Source organism: Telmatherina bonti (assembly GCF_933228915.1).
Source record: "Telmatherina bonti genome assembly, chromosome: 24".
Lineage (NCBI taxonomy): Eukaryota > Metazoa > Chordata > Actinopteri > Atheriniformes > Telmatherinidae > Telmatherina > Telmatherina bonti.
The window spans coordinates 19,146,156-19,153,573 of NC_136633.1; positions in this window are offsets into that span (position 1 = coordinate 19,146,156).

Here is a 7,418-nt window from a genome sequence, read left to right on the forward strand (position 1 = left end):
ATATATGTGTATATATATATATTTCCTCAACTTATTGCCTCAGCAGGCAATAAGTTGCCTTGTGAACAGCATGAGACGTCGTTGTCAAGCTGTAATTGATGCTCAAGGGCACATGACCAGATATTGAGACGTTCAAATTTTTTGTTGTGGTGTAACTACCATTGTTGTTACCTTTTGTGTTGAATGAATTTTTTGAGATGAGGAAATCAGCAGTGCATCCTTCTACTTAAATGTCTTACTTTTATGATATTATATCACTGTAGCATGAACATATTGCATTTTCCATAAATTTCACCTGAAAGCCAAATATCCCTAACTTTTTGTGAGTAGTGTATGTAGGTGGGTATGTATGTGCATATACGTGTATGCATTGATCTCTTTTTGTTTTTTATGTTCTCTTTTCTGTTCTCTTTCTGCCCCTTTCCTGTCCTTTCCGGTCAGGTCCAGCAGCATAAACTCTGTAATACAAACTATTATCCAAAGCAAATAGAAAAATAAAATAAGAATCAAGAAATACAAGGGGATCATTACATCTTTAAAAGTTCCCCTTGGCAAAATAAATTTGCTCAGCAGAACACAGCATCCAGAACATCAGTCTGCTTGCTTAAATGCTGGACAAGACAAAAAAAAACAAACAAAAAAACCCCCCAAAAAAAGTGTGAGGAAAAAGCATGAAGCGCTGATGGCGCAACAGCGCCCTCTGTTGGTTGTTGGTAAAAGTGCAAAAGCTTACAGCACCTGGTATTCTAAATATCTATATCTACATATATATATATATATATATATATATATATATATATATATATATATATATATATATATATATATATATATATATCTACATATATATATATATATATATATATATATATATATATATATATATATATATATATATATATATATATATATATATATATGTCAGCAGTTCCTGTCAGCAGTTCCTGCAACACGAAGGCATTGATGTTACTGACAGGCCCGCATGTCCCCCAGACTACATCTGGGACATCATGTCTAGCCCCATCCACCAACGTAAAGTTGCACCACAGACTGTCCAGGAGTTGGCAGATGCTTTAGTCCAGGTCTGGGAGGAGATCCCTTAGCAGAACATCCACCACCTTATCAGGAGCATGCCTAGGCATTGTAGGGAGGTCATACAGGCACGCAGAGTTCAAACACACTACTGAGCCTCATTTTGACTTGTTTAAAGGACATTACATCAAAGTTGGATCAGCCTGTAGTGTGTCTTTTCACTTTCATTTTGAGTATAACTCCAAATCCAGACATTCATGGGTTTATCCAATGATTTTCATTGATAATTTTTTGTGATTTTGTTGTCAGCACATTCAACTACGGAAAGAACAAATTATTTAATAAAAATATTTCATTCATTCATTCAGATCTACAATGTGTTACTTTCGTCTTCCCTTTATTGTTTTGCGCAGTGTATATCATTCATGATTGTTTTTCTCTGTGAACAAATTAGAAAAATGCAACCTGGCAGAGGGAACAATATCAGCTGCTGCCTCAGCAACCGGCAGCTCATTCGAAGTCAAGCAATACAACATCACCAAAGGGTAGTATCACCTAATCACCATGATTGTAGTACACGTGCAGTTTATAGGCATAAAGTAAAAAATCTTCATAGTTTAAAATATAGTATGATATGATAACTGTTTTTACATTAGGGTATTCTAAAGAAACTACTGACTGGATCTCCTGATGAGTGTCAGGTCTTGGCAGGAGTTGGAAAAAAGTTCCCTCTTTCTATTTGAGACATAAGGAGTGTTTGTGCTTTGGATATCCTTGAAGAAACTTCATGGGAAATGCCATGGCTCTGTGACTGTGGGCCTTTTTAAATACATTTTCTGGACGTTACTGGTTTAAGTAAAAACATGTTCAGGACAGCGCACTGCAGTACTTACAGGTTAGTCTGGCATTTTGAACACAATAATACTGATACTTATAAAACTGCAGTGCTAATAATGCATATTGTCCTAATACAACAATATGTACAACAGACTGCAGACAGGATTTTTCAGCCACTTTTCTTACAACACCTCTCTATGTCAACAAGTTCATCTGAATGTATTTTCCAGCCAGGATAAACCAGGATATTTGTCAGCCAGGATAAACATATTCAATATACAAAAGATATGTTACAAAATAAAATTAAGGTTCAAGTGGAAAACACCCAACAGTCTGTTACTTGCTGCTTGTACTGTGCAGTTTATTACTGTGATGTAACCAGACTCAATGCAGGGACGGGAAATGAAGTGATCTCTGACCTCAGGCTTTTATTGATAAGATAAGTGAAGTTAAGAGCTGTTTCAGACAAACAAGATCGTTAGAATGAGTGTTTTTCTCACAGAGACACTTGCAGACGTCTGAACGGATAAATGAGGTCCACAACAATGAGCTGAGTAAGCAGAAGATCTAATTTCTGTCTCTGATGTTGCATTTCCTTCAGAATAATCTCTTCCAGCATTATATTAGTTATGCAATCAGATTTAATGGCTTTTCTTTTCAACCCAGCTGATCTCAACTGTCATTTCCTTTAGATGTAAAATTTATTTATTTTTTCTTTATCAGACATGAGTATTGAGAAAGGAGATGGTTTTACATTTGTGTCGACTGTCACGTCAGTCTTCAGAAACATTCTCGACAATGACGTTTCTGAAGAAGACTGAAGTGACAGTAAGTTTTACATGTCAACACATGTCAAATGTAAAACCAACTGCAACGCTCATGTGTGATAAAAAGGAAATTTTCTGTCTAAAGTCAGAGTAGACATAAAAAAACTAATCAAGTCTGCATTTCCTTTCTCCTGATTGTTCTACTGAATCCATTTTATATATTTATATATATATATATATATAAATATATATTATATATATATTGATCAGGATCTTTCTTCTTCTACTTGATTGAGAAGATTCTGATCCAGGTATAATGTGATGTGTTAAATCATTATTCTGAGCGTGTTGGCAGCTTCCGCGTGCAGCTGATCCATGTTTCCTTCTTTCAGGTTGTTCTCTGATCAGTGTGGCTCCACGTTGTTTCCAGCATGAGAAGGTAAAGCAGTTGACACACACACACACACAGATGGTTGTGTGTTTCTGCCTGGAAGCATGTGATCAATAACTGACCTGATGATAACGATATGTTTTGCTGGAGTTTCATCGTTGACACTAATGTCGCACTTTTGACCTGGAATGACTTTATGTGGACTTTGTAACATCTTTATGGCTTTAGATCTACTAGATATAAAGTCATATAAATGTGAAAAAAAAACACATCATTCATCCTTCGCTCTGAAATTTCAGATGATTTAAAGGGACTTTGCTTTTCTTAAGATAATTTCAGGTGTTTCTGTCACTGCTGCCATTAAAAACATCAACCTGATGTCAACTCAAGTTGTGTTTAAGGACAGTTTTGCTGACATTTTTTGAAGTTTTGACCTTCATCCTTTTTTTCCTGCGTCAATCTGGCATGTGGAGATCGCTTTACGTTCTAAATATTTCTGCATGTTCTCTCTGTGGATGTCTGGGTTCTGTCCAGGTACTCTGGATTCCTCCCACCGTCCAAAGACATGCATGTTAGGTTAACTAGTCACTCTAAATTCTCCCTTGGAGTGAATGCTATGGTTGTTAGTCCTTCTGTGTTGACTCTGGGATGGACTGGCGACCTGTGCAGGTGTAACCTGCGTTTTACATTCTTATAGCTGAGAAAGACTCCAGCTTCCCTGTGACCCTGAACTGGACTAAGTGGTACAGGAAACGAATAAATCGAATAAACTGCTTCTCTGCAGACTGAACCAGTGAAGAAGTTTTTCACTTCAAGCAACTAAAATATTCTTAAAAACTGAAACTAAAGAGTCACTTTCACTTCTCGTCGTGATAATTTAATGTTTTTACTTTAAATAAAATAAAAACAAGAAAACTTCAGTTACTTTTATGTAAATACTGGTTAGTCATTTATTTCCATCCAGTTTAGTTACATTTTAAACATTTTATGACTCTAGATCAATAAAGTTTTATGAATAACATCTTCTGAACATTGCTTTGCAGTAAGTTGGCAGTCTACAGTAAGGCAGCTGAACCCTTCCTTCCCGTATGCAATTTGGTTTTACAGCTCATTATTTCCAGAATAACTTTTTCCTGGTAGAAGTTTATCATTGACAGATGAACTTTCATGACATGACTTAAAATGAAAATGTAATCATGAGTCTGTCATTTCTGTTTATGCTTGTATCAGATTTCCAAGGGAAAGAGCAAAGTCCCCTGAAGCCAGCAGGGTGTCTCTGACCAGGGGTCCCTCTGCAGGACAGCCTCAGAGCTCTAAACATGAACCTCGCTCATTTCATAGAAGGTGAAGGTTTAAATCCTCGTTTGCCAGGTTTCATAGTCTTACACTGAAACTATCAGAAGCAGAAGGAGATTTGCTGATATGTTGGTAAGTCCTTTGTCATCAAGGCCATGCACTCATCTTTCCTGCAATTCTATGTTTCCTACAGGGTCTATCCTGACGGAAAAACCTCGTCTGCTATCAGCTCCGTCTCCATGAAGAGCGACCACTCCATGGATTTCCCCCTCAACATCAAAGACGGGTGTGTTCTGCATTAACTACTAGATAATCACATTCTGATTGATTATAAAACACTTAAACTGGTTGTGGCTTCGTCTGCTAACCAATTCTTTTCCAGTTGGAAGAAACTCAGAAAACAAACCAGAAAATTATTCCTTTTCCTTCTGTTGAAAGGAATACACAGATTCCCTGTTCCTAGATTATCACTAATTCTCATTCTTCATGTTTTATGTTTCCTACAGGGTCTATCCTGATGGAAAAACCTCGTCTGTCATCAGCTCTGTCTCTATGAAGAGCAACCACTCCATGGATTTCCCCCTTAACATCAAAGATGGGTGTGTTCTTCATTAACTACTATATTTTATTCAAAATTTTAGTCTTTTTCTCTTCATTTTCTAAGCGAAGGAAAGAACGAAAGTCCAGTTGCCGTTTACTGGAAAACTCAAGTTGTTCAAGTTTAAATGTTTGGCTTTATCACTCAGATCATAGTTGTTCTTCATGTTTTATGTTTCCTACTGCATATATCCTGACAGAAAAGCCTCATCTGTCACCAGCTCTGTGTCAATGAAGAGCAACCACTCCATGGATTTCCCCCTCAACATCAAAGACGGGTGTGTTGTGCGTTAACTCATATGAGCAAAAATGTTTTGTTTGTTTTTAATTGACTACAAAACACTCTAACCAGTGGTGTGCATTTATGGACATCTTATGCATTTCCTGCAGATTTGATCAGGGGAGGCCAGAGATGCTCAGTGGTCAGTCTGCACACCAGAATGCAACAGATTTGGACTTCATCTTTAAGGTTTTTACATGAAGACAAGCATTAACTGCACACCCCACAGACTGAATGAAAATAAGTGGTCTGATTAATAGAATCCTTCAGTGCAGCAACCGCATGCTGACAGTGTTTCTGTTTTCACCTACATTACATCAGTATATGTATATAACTAAGGGATAAATTAGTACACTTGTTAGAAAAAATAATTTTCTAAATAAATTGAATGTAATAAAGAAAAAACAAAAAGAAAGAATAGAATAGGATAGAACTGTAACAAATTTACTAAAACAAACTTAAGAAATGGACACTAAAGATATCATATCATACACTTCTAAAGTAGGAACCTCTTTTGAAATATGCCAAAAACTAGAATAGAAACTTTCCCATGTAAAATGAGAAGAGCAAAGTTGATAAACACACACCTTTTAACTTCAAGCCAATGTTATCTAATTCTGAAGCAAAAACATAATAAAACATGTAAGAAAAAGAGATTCTGTGAAACATACGTTGTTTGATATTTGTGGGTGACAATGGGTGGCGAATATTCAGAGTTCCTGAAACCTTGTGTACGGCTCTGGGTGAGAGAAGTGGAAATCAGTTGGCGTAACCCTCAGGGTCCATTAAAAAACTAGCATTTGTTAACTTAGTAAATATAATTATTTTTCACTTTTTTCACATCACTTCTTCTTGACAAATTCAGACCTAAGCATAGATGTAGTTTATTTTAATATTATTTATATACAGGCAGTCCTCGGTTTACAACCAAGTTCTGTTCCCACGCTGCGGTGTAACCCAAAATTCTGCATGGATTTTTACCCTTAAATACCCCCTTAATCACTAAATAACTACCTAAATACACACATCATTCATTCATTTTCCAAACCACTCAGTCCAATTCAGGGTCGCGGGGCAGCTGGAGCCTATCCCAGCTGTCTTTTGGGCAAAAGCAGGGTACACCCTGGACAGCTCGCCAATCCATCGCAGTACACACATCATATTAATGGAAAAAAGTACAGACAATTGAAGACATTTCAATTAAAATAAAATAAATATGCACGCACTGAGGCATCTTCTCAGTCTCTGGGTCATGCGTCGTAAGAGCTTATATGGAAACTTGTAACTTCGAAACTTGCTCTACTTTTTTATTGACATTTATTCAATGAGCATTGTAAAGTCAACATGAAGTAAGTCAAGAACCACATAACCCAAAGACCACCTGTATTTTTTTTGCCCTTTATGTAATAGTAAAACTGGTTTTTTTTTTCAATGAGAAAACAACAAAAAAAACCAAATTTTTCAAAAGATAAGTTGCAAAGTGGAATTTTTGATATGAGGTTATTACGGCATTGACTAGGTCAGTAATTAATGAGAACACTGATGTACTGACAGTCTTTATCTTTGACTACTGTTGTGGAAACGACTTCAGTTGATACTACAGAGGACACGGTGGCCAATAGCTGAGATCACTGTTTTTCTTGAGATTGACAGAATTTTGGTGGGTAAAAGAAGGCTGCTTGGGAGAGAAATCGTCTCCATAGCCCCTCTTCACAGTTTTATTCTTGAAGCATTTCCATAAATGGGACATCTGACTCATCTGGTAGAGGTCACTGATTCTATATTGTAACCTGAGGAGATCTATTCCTACTTCTGGAGTATTTCTGGCCTTCAGCTGTTGTTTACTGCATCCCTGCAGGCACAGTTATGACACTGATGATCCTAATGTACCAAAATAGTTCTGCATGTAAAAGTGTCATAAAAATCTCTAATATAATTTTACCAAAAATGGTCACATCAGATCATTCTAATAACTTCAGACATAAGCATATACATAATTTTTTGTTTTATGTTTTCTTTGTTTTATATTTTTATGCCCATTTGTCATAAATCCCTGACTTTTTTCAATAACACACACACACACACACACACACACACATATGTGTATATATATATATATATATATATATATATATATATATATATATATATATATATATATATATATATATATATATATATATATGATTAAAAAAAAAACCCTCCTCTTTCTTAAGTT